We start from the raw sequence: 13786 nt of genomic DNA on the forward strand, positions 1-13786 counted from the left end.
GGTGGATAGAAACATCCAGAAAGGTTTTAGGAGAACCCCTCTACCCCTCTCCTGAGAGGAGACTGAAAGCCCATATGAGAAGTTCTGAGATCAGAATGGCCCTGCATGACATGGACATAGTAGAACATTATTGTGAGAGAAGAGTCTACCTAAATGGTCCTGAGGTTGAATTTCTAGTTGCCTGGGGCCTGCGCACGGCATGTAAAGGATCTGGTAATCCTCATGAACCAAAAGGAGGAGGTTCAAACATTTGAAAGACCTGTTGGACCAGAATAGGTCTTGGCCAGACAGAGCAAGAATTTAAAATAAGCGTTCTAAATATGCCCAAAGCAATGAGGGAAAAACAAACAAACAAAAAAAGCCAGCATTCTCTGGCCTAATTAAATCTTAATTATGGGGGGGGGGGGGAAGCAATCAGGAAAGCTATTTGAAATACTAAGCAGAAGAGTTAAGAAGAACTAATTGGAAGTATTGGATCTTAAAAGCATAATAGTTAGAATAAGAACTCAAAAATGGAAAGAAGAACACATTGGATTGGTGAGCTGAAATGTCAGGTTGAGGAACTCTCCCAGAGGGCATTAGGAAGGGATGTAAATGAAGAGAGAAAGAGAAAAGTTAGCCAATATAGAAATTAGAGGTATAAGTATTAGCACCTATATATTAGGAGTCACAGATGGATAAGTTAAACTCAGAGAAAAAAAATGTTTGAAGAAATGATGAAAACTTCACATAGTTAAACAAAGATGGAAGATCTTAGACAGAAAGAAAGGACTTATAAAGTGGCCAACTGTTGGGAGACAATTCTCCATGGGTCTCTTGCATTTCTGCCTGTCTTGTGAGTGAGTCAAGGATGTCTGTATAGCAAGAGCTTTGGAAGATAGATAGTGTACTCCTTCAGAGCAGAAAGCAGTACCGCTGACTGTTTTGTATAATAAAGATAATATCGCTTTCAATAGCAAAGGAAAGACATACTTAATGTCCATGAAGAAGCATCAGGTTCCTTAAGTTCAGTCTAAGGTTCCTCTCCTGTAACACAACTCACTGTATGTGAAGTGGTCATCTGGTTGTCTTTGTGTTGCTCTGTGGAAATCAAGGATTGGAAAACTGGTATAAAAATGCTGACATTCTGGAAACTGCTATCTTTCATCTCTGACCCAAGAGTCCTATATATTCTGCCAGCATTCATGAAACTCTGGCAGGCTAACTTGTTAGCTTGTAAGTAGGGTAAAATCTCAGATATTTCACAAGTCTGGACACAAACAAGATATATAAGAAAAAACCCACCCTGCTGAGAATTTAATGAAATTTAAGAAAATCAAAGACAGAAAAAAATTCTAAAATTTTCTAGAGAGGAAAAGCAGGTCACTTATAAAAGATAAGAATCAGACTGACTCTGGACTCCTCAGCAGTTGCAAGAAGACAATGGAGTAGTATTTTCAAAGTGTTGAAGGAAAAGGATTTAAAGCCATACCTTTATATCACGCTAAACCATCATTTAAATTTGAGGGTAAAAGAAAAATATTCTTGGCCTCATAAATCCTTAGAAAATTTATTCACAAAGACTTTCTATGAAATCATTTTTGTGAAAAGTACTCTATTAGGAGAAAAATAAATATAGGAGGAAACAGTGGGATTTAGGAAGCAAGGATAGATACATAATAAATTAACAGAATTTTCATTGTCTAAATGAGGATTAAAAATGAAAAGAAAGGAAGGCAAGAAACATGTTCATAAGTAATCAGAATTAAAATATGAAATCGACAAGGTGGAGGTTTTGTTGGGGGAGGAGGGAGGAGGAGAAGGGGCCAGATGGAAGGTGTCTGAGAAATATGTCTATTGAAGGAGAAGAAATTTTGATCTATTCAGTGGAAGGTAGCAAAGGAGAAGAAATGAAATGGGAATGTGATGAATAGAAATTTGAAATAAAATGGCATATTGCATAAGCAATAGATACAAAACAAGTATTTGAAAAAGTTCAACATCCGTGTATGATAAAATCTCATGAAGTGAGATATAGGTAACTTTTAAACTTGCTATGGTTATCTAGTAACACTACAGTAAATAACACATTAAAGTAAAAATCTTTAGAAACATCCCCCTTAAGATTGGGAATACAAAATGTCAATGCAATAAAATAAGATCCGTGGAGAGGAGACACAACTGCCATTATTTTCAAATGATATAATAATGCCCATAGAACACACAAGAATCGATTAAATTCTTTGAACTCATATGAAAATTTAGCCAGATACAAGATAAACTTATAAAAAATGAATTGCATTCTTTTTTATGGTAAGATCATCCAATAAAACTGTCTAAAAAAGATCCTCAACCTTTGTAGTATTCAGAGAAATGCAAATTTGAACAATAGGAAAATAACACTGTACCACTCATTAGACAGATAAAAACCAGCAAATCAGATAATACCAACTGCTGATGAGAAAGTGGGGAAACTTTCACTGTTAGTGGAAGTAAAAAAATGGTACAGCTCTTCTGGGGCATTATCTTGAAATGCTTAGAGAAATTCAGTCATATACCCTAAGACCCATTATTCCCATTCCTGGTATATACCCTAGAGCTACTGACCCACAGACTAAAAGGGAACATGCATGTTTATTGATGCCCAATTTGGGGTGGTAGAAATTTGGAGTCAATTGGGGTGTCTATCACTGGGGAAATGGATTAATCAATTGTGGGGTGTAAATATGTACTGAAATTTTTTGCACTATTCAGAATTAATTATCTAGATGCACATAGAGCAACATATATAAATCTCAAAACATTGATGCATTTTAAAAAAAGATTTCATAATACAATTACAAGTATACAAATTACAACACAAAGTATGTAACACAAACGTATTTTTCAAGAATACAAACATACCTATATACATTTATGCTTTATAAACATTAGCGTGGGTGCCTCTAGTATGTAGAGGAATGGGGAGTTAGAATGAGATGATAAAGGGAAAATAATAAAATAATATAAAACATAAAACATGATATAACTTTGTGAGGTTGTATGATGGTGTGTCATGAGCTAAGGGACATGATCAACTCAACTTTGACCTTATGTAAAAAAAAAAAAAGAAAGCTATGGTTTGCACATCTGAATCATGATGAATACGTAAGGTGTGATATCATCAGGATTATCTTCAGGAGAGTCTCTAGCTTGTAAGGGCGGTCCTACAAGGAGCGACCAGCCTCTGTGAGTAAGCTAGGCATCCAGACCACAGAAACAGATTCTTTCAGAACCAGGGTAAGATTTAATAAATTGCTTTTTATATAGTTCTCTTATGCCCTGAAACATGAAACATTAACCCTTTGAGATGAATTTTTCATCAACTGATCAAACCCAATGTACTGTTTATGTTCTTGGTAACAGGAATTTTAAAGTACATTAATATTTTAGCAAGAGTCTGATATCCAAAAAGATATATTACTTTCATCTGAAGTAATTTGAACTTCAACCATGTGAAATATGGCTACTATTTAAGTTTCTTATTTATAAAATATGGATCTAGTTAATCAGATTTAGAATGTGAAGCTGGAACTCTCTCTGATGACTGAAGATAGAAGGCTGATGTTCTTAAATTATTATCCTCCATGGTCTTCAGGATTCATTAGCTATGTGTTGGCTAGTCACTTTCTCTTTCTAGATCTGTTTCCTTATTTGTGAAATGACTGGACCAGCTTATCACTTCCCCCATGCCCTAAAATGGTAGGGTTTCACAACAACAAAAATTAAAAAGGTGATTAAAATTCTAGCAAATAGAAGGTCCTTCCTATATATTACCAAATCTGTCAGAAGTTGAGGCAGGGCTAGGAGATCTTGACAAGCACTAACTCCAAAGGTCTGGGCAGGTCAAATTTTATTTCTACAATTTTCTTTGAGTCATCAAGTGCTTTTTAGAATCAGACTTTTTGCTTGTTTGTTTTAAACCCCATTGTGCAAAAATATCTATTTTGAATTGTTCTTAGGAATAGAATTGGAGCAATAGGTTTATACATTGGTACCTATGCATAATCCTATTGTCAGCGTCTGTAATTCTGGATAATGTTAGAGGTAAAATTATTACTACAAGTTTTTTTTTTTCCTACCATTACAAAAAATATCTTGGATGGTATGCAAGATGGTCCTGTAATATAATAATAATAGCTAATACTTTATGACACTGGCACAGACATTGTACAAGGTGCTTTCCAGAGATGAACTCAATTAATATTCGCAACAAGCCCATGGGACACATACTATTAATGGTCTGCTTTTACAGAGATGGAAAATGAGGGATGAAGAAATTATATAACTTGCTTCAGATTACCTAGTTAGAAAGGGTTGGAGATAGATTTTTGAACCTAGACATTCTGGCTCAAAAGTCCATGTGTTTATACTGACTAGACCTACTGTTTTTCTAATACGTAGTGAAGCTGTGGTTTACATCAAGTTTTTGATATACTAGAGATTTTCCTGGACTGTATGTTTTGAATAATATTTCCATTACTTCATTGATAACTCTTGTAGGAAGATAAGAAGAGATAACTACTGACTTGACTCCCTTACTCTGGTTCGTCCTTCAGTCCTGACTCTTGGAGTAATAGTGATATCTAATATCAATCCTGTTGCCACTCTGTACCAGTGTTTTATATTTGCTAACTTGTTGATTCCTAACAACCCTTAGGAGATGTGCATGGTTATTAGCTCCATATTACTGATGAGGAAGCTAAGGCCTACAGCAGGTATGCAGTTTGCTCATCATCACATGTCTAGTGAGCATCCAAGGAAGTACCGACTGATACTAGAGCCTGAGTGCTAAGCCGCCTTACTGGACTTCTTCTAGGGGTGTTTAGCATTGCTGTTCAAGTGACTTCTAATTTAATATCCAGCTCTACTTCTTTGTGAGTCTGTTATTGATATAGGTCATGGCTTCCCCCTTAGTTCTGGCTAAAGTAGAATATAAAATCAGGCTAAAAAATTGGAGACTTTTTTTCTCATTGGCTTTGGCAAATACAAATTTTGAGCATATTTTGCAACAAAACAAAATAATACATAGAAAACTTTATTTTCATTTCTTTTCCTTTAAACTACTCTTTTAAAAAATCTTTTTATTTTTAACAACTTTCAAACTTACAGGATAGTGACAAAAATAATGCAAACCCCACACATAGAACTCCAACATAACCTTACCCAACCCTCAGCTACACAGATTCACCAATTTTGACATTTTGGCACTTTTACCTTATTCTACCTATCCATCTATTTCTCTATTTATCAGTCCATTTCCTGAAACTAATTTAAATTGAGCATTGTTATTACTTATATTGTGCAGGCTTTCATTTAATTAATAATTTTTTAAAAATAAAATTTTCTTTAAAAAGACTTTAATATTAGGAGAGGAATTGCATAAAACCAGATAAAATTTTGCTAGTATTCAAATCTTTAAAAAAAATCTTCCAAAAGTTGACTCCAAATTTCTAAGCCCCTTGAAACAATCTTTCTTAGTAAAAATTATCAGAAAAGAAACTGAAGTAAAAACGATGTTGTGGCTTATTGCCTGGGAATATTTCTTCACTCTTGGAAAGAGGTGGAAGAATGGGGTGAGGAAGTGGGGTGCTGTGATTATTTGACTTGAGATATCTTGCTTATGTTTCCTTATCATGAATCTCCTTGTAAAAGAAAAGTGTTAGGAAAGTGACTTTAATCTGCCAGAGTGGCTCTTGGCCTTGGTCCAAACCTAACTGTAATATTATCAGAAATGCATTCTTTACCATGTATAGCACTTGCCAGTTCCTCTAATGCTATCCATGCTTTCTAGCCAATTAGGCAGGATAATCCAGAGCTCCAAATTAGACAGGAAAGAGCATGCCCTTTCACTATCTGTCTTACATGGTTATCTACCAAATATAGCTTTGCCTGGCATGCTCAGGAATCCAATGCCAAAGTGTTGTTTTATGGGACAGAAGTAAATAACATTGTGTATGTGTGAGCCTCAAAAAAACCTTTTGGATTTTGGACTGCTATTCAGGAAAAAAGAAAACGATTTAAAGCTAATGTTGTTCTGGGATATATTGCCATCTATTTAAAATTAAGTACCTAAATCATTTAAAGGTAACTGAGTGTATTCAAGAATGGACAAAAGGGAGACCTTTATAGGGTATGCTACTGGAAGGAGCCTGCACATGGCAATTTTAGGAGAGATGACATAATGGGTGGTCAACAAGAGAAGAAAGGGCTGGTGGAGGTGACAGGGTAGAGGAGATAATAAGCTTATGCACATAAAAGACTCATGGTATACAGATTCATAGAATGTCCAGAATTCATATAGCAAAATATACAAGGGTCAAAAATATATTTAAAAATGTCAGGTGTGCTGTGCCTTTTATTTGTATAGTGTTTATCTCTAAGGAACTCAAGGAGTTTTATTTAGAATTTAGATTAGTCTTCACAAAATCAAAATTGATGTGTCTCTGACAGACCTGGAGCAGTTAACGCCTGCTGCTAAGGTTTCCACTATAGACGCAAGAAAAAGAAGGTCCTCGTGCTTTCTATCTATCAGGTTGTGGCAGCCAAGATTGAATGGGGGAATACAGGAAATTCTAAAAACATGGGGAAGGGGAAATAATCTTTCCAGCTCAGAAATAAAAAACTGCAGGGGAAAAAAAAGCAAAATTTTTTAGAAAGTAAAACTGTTTTGAAGTGAGGAAGCTGGGATGTACAGGGTTTGAATAGTTTATTCTGTCATTTTGGACTATGACCCAGGTCCTTGGGTCACTGAGATTGAGGAGGTAATATTCCTTGTCTCCACCATCAGAAATTGCCACATTCCGGCCAAGCACTTCCATTTGACTTAGAATCAGAACTATGGACTTGGAAAAGATACCATCTCATTCAACCCCAGAGCCTATTGCTTGAACCCTCTCTTTATAAGCTTACCACTACATTTCCCAAATTAAGCCTTACCAATGATGGCATTTTTGAGTAATAGCGCATCATTACCAATAGAAAGGAGGTGGGGAGAAAGGATTGCCCAAAGCAATTCTTTAAGTTAAAGATAATGGCAGCAAAACTCTTCCTGCACTTGCTTTACATTTGTGGTGAATAAAAATGGTACTCATCAGCCATATCTAAGATTCAGACAATGTGATTTGGGCTGGCGTTAAAACTTTTCGATGGTTATAACTTCCATTTATCAACCACTTCCTATCCAGAAGGCACTGCACTAAGTGCATCACATATATTTGATCAAAAGTCATGATCAGGTCCTTCTTGACCTGCAGCCATCCTTGTGGTATTGTGACCATTTTATCAGACCACTGGGAACATGAAAATATGCTTTAGTTCTCCTTTGGTTTCAATCACTTCAATCTTTAACAAGATTGAGATGCTGCCATGGGAGTCTCAAGGGCTTTGTTCTCTTTTTACACAGGCAGTAACCTCTCTAGTTCTTGGCAAGTTCTCATGTTGGGAAACTCAGTTGCAGTTGACATTTTCTGAAGGTATTTTTGATTCACGACAAAATTAGACCTGTTTCACAGAATCAAGGCAGTCAAACCTAAAAATTATATGGCAGAACCAGCCTCTGCCCAGAACACTTTGCAGTACTGTGGGCAGTCAGTGAGCCTGCAAAACCACAAACAAGGGTTGCTTCGTGGTCACTCTTCAGGGAAAAATGGAGCTGCTTCTCAAAGATGCCTTCCTAGGATTCCTGGCAGCCAGTATAAGAGAAAATTATAAATTGGCAGGAGATAGGCATCTTATTCTTTGAAAAAGACCCAGTACTAGTTTGACTGTCTAAATAAACAGGCCAGGTTGAGTATTTCTAATTATCAGTTCTTGAAACTTTCTTCAAGCAAGGATAGAATTGCAAGCCATACTGATGTCTTTTCAGAGTTGTCTGAGTTTTGGGGGAGGGAATTTCTCTCAAAGACACTGCATAACAAGAGAACCAATTGGAAATCTACGACCTACTTGAGTGGGTTTGTCAGGGATGCATGTACATGGAATTCTAAAATCTTGGTCACTCCCCCAGTTGTCTGCTCTCTGTGTCCATTTGCTGTGTGTTCTTCTGTGTCCACTTGTATTCTTGTCAGTGGCACCAGGAATCTGTGTCTTTTTTTGTTGCGTCATCTTGCTGCATCAGCTCTGTGTGTGTGTGGTGCCACTCCTGGGCAACCTGGCCTTTCTTTCACATGGGGTGACTCTCCTTATGGGGTGCACTTTTTGTGCATGGGGCTCCCCTATGTGGGGGACACCCCTGCGTGGCACGGTGCTCCTTGTGTGCATCAGCACTGTGCATGGGCCAGCTTACCACATGGGTCAGGAGGCCCTGGGTTTGAACCCTGGATCTCCCATGTGGTAGGTGGATGCTCTATCCATTGAGCCAAATCTGCTTCCCTCTTGGTCATGTTTGAAGGCCATTCTATTTCCTTTATTGTGCCTCCCTGAAATGTAAAAGATACAAATGAATCGATATGTTATCTCTTGTAAATCATATACATAGATTTTAACAGAGGTGCCCTGGAGATAATATCAACCCAAAGGAGGAGCTCTTGTGGTGGGAATTGTAGCAGTCATGGGGATAAAATATTGAGGGTGAGTGTGCTTTTTAGAAAGACTCAAATCAATCTAAATGGATGAATGCCTATAATTCTTGTTGTGCCACCACTTCTGGGAACCCCTCTGATGTGACTTTCATAAAACTCTGTGAACAGGAGGGATCCAGAAAAAGTCATCAGCTTTGATGGGCTAGCTGCCTACTTCCATCAGTGCCATGGCCTGAATGAACACAAATAAAATTTAAACCCTGATCCTACGGTTCCATGCCCTGCTGGAAAGTCTGGCCTTCTAGACTGAAAGTGACATTGAGGAAGGGAAGATAGTAGGTTTATAGAGAGGGAGAACACCATCCACTTATACTCCCCCTTGGAAGAGTGGTATAGAAAAGGATGCTAATGTATCCTAGGCTTGACTGTGCAACTACCTGGATGAGTGGCCTTGCAGAATCCCAGGAAGCAGCTAAATTATCTGGATGCTTCCTGGGAGTCATGTACTGCTCAAAACCAGACATTTCCTCAGAGAATTATCAATTTCTCTTACTGTGGTAGATAGCTCCTGTTTCAAAAACAACTTAAATAATTTTGATATGATGTATGGTAAAGGACTTTACGGCTTTAATTTACTATTTACTCACACATGTATAACTTAAGAACAACTTCTTGGGGAAAACCTTGGTTCTTTCTACAGGTGCAACATGGTCCCTGCTCAACGGCTGAGTTAAAATGCCATTCAGATGAGATTCAGGGGTAAGAGTTTAAATTTCGTAATCTCAAATTGGTTATTTTAAAAAGTAATGTTTCTAATTATAAAAGTAATTTACACAGATTATAAAAAAGTATAGGAAAATCACTCAAAGTTCTGTGATTCAGAGATAACTGCTATAAAATTTTGGAATATTTCCTTCTATTCTTAAGTGTATGCTTAAATAACCTAAATACCCCTTGTCTGGAGGCCCTAATCTGATATTTATGCTCCCCAGTGTGACAGAGTTAGATTCAGCAGTAGTTTCTCTATGCATGACTCTTCTGTCCTTCTATTTGAACCTATAATTAGTACCAGAGTTGGTAGTTGTATATCCAAGAGACTTAAATCTTTGGGCTGTCCATGTGCCAGCTGAGCCCTGAATCTCAATGGAGTTGCAACACCTACTCTCCAGTTCAATGGACTCATCCAGGACAAATAATGGGGAAGAGATAATGGACAAACAACATACCAAGGAACCAAGAGTGCCTATAACTGCAAGCAAGAGATTCCCATCCATCAGATGTATGGGCTCAAGGTCTCCCTCAACTAATGGTAGAGTGGGCATAACCGTCCCAGGTCCTCAGGATTGGTAAATGAACTATGGACTAAAATAAACTTACTAGTATTCTACCACAGACTTATTGTGATTCTAGCCATGGAAGAATACCATTATTGTGTAGGCAGTGACCCATGGATGTTCTGGGGTTAGGTAGAGGGAAAAACACATGTAATAGGGGATCATTTTTGGGACTTGGGAATCATCCTGAATGACATTACATTGACAGATACAGGCCATTATATATCCAGCCATAACCTACAGAGTTGAATGGGAGAGAGTATAAACTACAATGTAAACTATAAACCATGCTTATGGCAATGCTCCAAAATGTGTTTATCAATTGCAATGAATGTACCACACTGATGAAGGATGTTGCTAATGTGGGAAAATGTGGGAGGTGTGGAGAGCGGGGCATATAGGAATCCCCTATATATTCTCTGTAACATTTATTTAATCAAAGTATCTTTTAAAAAAAATTTAAAAAATGAAAAAAAAAAACCCCTAAATAACTTAATTTACAATGTAAGGATCACATTACATACACTTCTAAAAATTTGTTTCTTTTACTTATTAGTAAATCAGAGATGTATCTCATGTTATTTAACATTCTTTGAAATTAGGCTATTTACAGGTTGTATAATTTTTCATTGCATTGATATATTCTAATTTATTTAAGTGATCCTTTATGGTGACATCTCATATTACCTTGACCTCACACATAACTGCATTCTGCTGAGGGTATGCCCTCAACTTTTATGAGAGATGTTATTAAAACATGGGCCTATGAAACCTTGTGAGACCACATTTGCCTTAAGAATGTCATCAGTGACCTTACCGGTCACATCAACTAGGGCATCCACAAGAGACCTTGGATAACATTTTAAAAAAATTAATAGCAGGAAAATATTTGCATCCACTCAAGTATTAGTATGTCTCTTATTCTATGAGAGTAAGAATTATACCACAATTCAACCTCCCTTTCAGCTTAGTTGGGAGGAAGCTGAGAGCTCAGCAATGGTGCTACATGGGTCAATTGCTGTCCTTTTTTCCTGGTTACAACTTAACACCCTCACTTATATTTTCCTCTCTTCTCTACTCTTATCTGTAATTTGTCTCAATTCTTTGAGGAAAAACACAAGAAATAAAAAGATAATAAAAATACAGAAATGAACGTATTAAATCAACTAAAAATGGATCAAAGACCTAAATATAAAGCCAGAACTATCAAACTCCTAGAAGAAAATGTAGGGAAGCATCTTCATGACCTTGTGTTAGGCAATAGTTTCTTAGAATTTACCTCCAAAACACAAGCAACAAAGGAAAAAAATAGATAAGTGGGACCTCAAAGGACTTTATCCTAAAAGCAAAATGACTACAATGGAAGAAAATATTTAGAAACCACATATCCGATAAGGGATTAATATTCAGAATATATAAAGAAATCCTTCAACTCAACAACAAAAAGAAAACCAGCCTGATTGAAAAATGGGCAAAATACTTGAATAGACATCTCTCCAAAGAAGATATACCAATGGCCAAAAAGCATATAGAAAAATGCTCAACATCATTAGTCGTTAGGGAAATGCAAAGCAAAACCACAAGATACCATTTCACACCCCCTACAATGGCTACTATTTTAAAAATGGAAAATAACTGTTGAAGATAATATAGAGAAATAGGAACACTCATTCATTGCTGGTGGCAATGTAAAATGGTGTAGTTGCTGTGGAAGACAGTTTGCCATTTCTTCAGAAAGTTAAGAATAGAATTAATCATACGACCCCGCAATCCCACTTTTAGATATAGACTCAAAAGAATAGAGAGAATGGACTCAAACAAATACTTGTACATTGATGTTCATAACAGCATTATTCACAATTGCCAAAAGGTGGAAGTAACCTAAATGTGCATCAACCAATGAATGGATAAACAAAATGTGGTATTTACACACAATGGAGTATTATTCATCTGTAAAAAGGAAGGAAATTCTGATATATGCATCAATGTGGATGAATACTGAAGTCATCATGTTAAGTGAAATAAGTCAGACATGAAAGGACAACTATTGCATGATTTCACTGATACAAAATAATCAGGATCAGCAAACTCATAGAATCAGAATCTGGAATAAAGGTCACCAGGGGATGGATGGGGTTAGAGAATCGGGAGTTAAGGCTTAAAATGTACAGAAATCCTCTTTGGGACAATGAAAAGATTTTGATAATGGATGGTGGTGATGGTAGCACAAAATTGTGAATGTAATTAATAGCACTAAATTCTATATTTGGTTAAAAGGGGAAATTTTAGGTTGCATATATGTTACTAGAAAAAAAATATTAAAAAGTCCATGAAACTGCACAGCACAGTGGTCCTAAGCTAAACCATACAATTATAAATTTTAATAGTACAACTATAAAAATGTGTTTTCTTCTGTAACAAATGTACCACACTTATGTAAAGTGCTAATAATAGGGTGGTAATAAGAATCCTAATTTTATGCATGATTGTTCTAAGAACCCACAACTGCTTTTGTAATAATAATAACAAGAATAATAATACAAGAATAAAACAGAATGGGACATATTTTCTAAAGTCCATCTTCTATTTTGTTTCAATTTTAGGGTAAATTCTTTTGGCCAAATAAAAATTATATTTACTTTTTCCCCTCTACATAAAATCTTAAGAAAAACCATTAAGCAAAATCCATTCTCTTTTCTCTGGACTATATGTGAATGTATTACATGCTGCTTCATTAAGGCTTCCCACTGAGTTATATACAGCAGGGCGGACCCTTGACTCTCACCCTGGGGAGGGTCACTGTGCCAGCTTTCGGGTGTATGAAGTTGGCCCGATCAGCTGATGAACATACAAACTAGATAGCAGGAGATTGGGTGGACTTAATTGACTCAATTACAGGTATAGGAAAGCTTATATACTTCACAGTGCAATCCTCACTATTTAAATGGGTAGGCCTGCTTCAATAAAAGTCGTTTTGTTGTCAGCATCAAATTTTCCTGCTTAAAAATCTGGCCCAATGGTGTCCATTGGCAGTTTAATAAGATTCAGATGGCATACAAGCCATCTTGAGGATGTAAAATTCTTAGACACATAATAACAGCTCCTAATCCTGGCACCACAAAATAAGTCTGCTTTTTGCTCCAGGTAGATGCTTTTGATTTGCAGAGACATTAAAATTACATAGGAAATACAGATATCCAAAGTAAAAGGCATGCGACTAAGACTTTTTTAGCTGTCCAGGAATATTTTACACTTTGATGAGAAAAAGAAGATGTAGCAGCTTGGCACATTTGGGATTCAAAAAGAGAGAGAGAGTCGGCCCTTAAAGAAAAAATATATCAAATAGAATCATCTCCAATGACTAATGAATAGAGTTAGTACAGTATACCAGGAATTAGAACGCTCTCATTTTCTTCTTCTAGGAGTAAAAATTGTAGAGAAACCCAAAGACCCATTAAAAATATTTGTGCATTTATTGTTTATTCTACCAAATGGCCATTCTCCTAAAAGGCAAACATAGTTTGAGTCTCATAATTTAGATTTAGCCTTAGAATTCCTCTAAATATCACTTGTCTGATGTTTCTTTAATATGGAGATTAAACACAAACATGAAATTAGCTTCCCTGAAGCATTCACTTTGAACTTTGCTTTTCTGCTACTGCAGAGATGCTCTTTTAAACTGTTGTCCTGCCATATTGACAGTGCATTTGGAGCTTGGATATGGGCCAGTCTTTCTTAGCTGTTTTCCTTTTTTCAGCTTGCTCAATATTATTGGCAGATTGCTTCCACCAAAACCCCCTATATTCTAAAGATTTTTGACAGTTTCAAATAAGTTCAATATCTTCCATAGGCAGAAAAAACTAACTGCCAATTTTAATGGCAGAAATAGGAGTTGAGTTGCTTTTCTTTCAC

General features: G+C 36.4%; 1 non-coding gene across 1 annotated transcript; it reads left to right on the forward strand.

Moving 5' to 3' along the window:
• The first annotated feature begins 6456 nt into the window (after window positions 1-6456).
• Window positions 6457-6589, forward strand: LOC111763937 (small nucleolar RNA SNORA31). Its single transcript, XR_002796661.1, has one exon. It is a non-coding gene; the product is annotated as a small nucleolar RNA SNORA31 (small nucleolar RNA).
• The last annotated feature ends 7197 nt before the right edge of the window (window positions 6590-13786 follow it).

This window comes from Dasypus novemcinctus, chromosome 5, assembly GCF_030445035.2.
Source record: "Dasypus novemcinctus isolate mDasNov1 chromosome 5, mDasNov1.1.hap2, whole genome shotgun sequence".
NCBI classification, from domain to species: domain Eukaryota; kingdom Metazoa; phylum Chordata; class Mammalia; order Cingulata; family Dasypodidae; genus Dasypus; species Dasypus novemcinctus.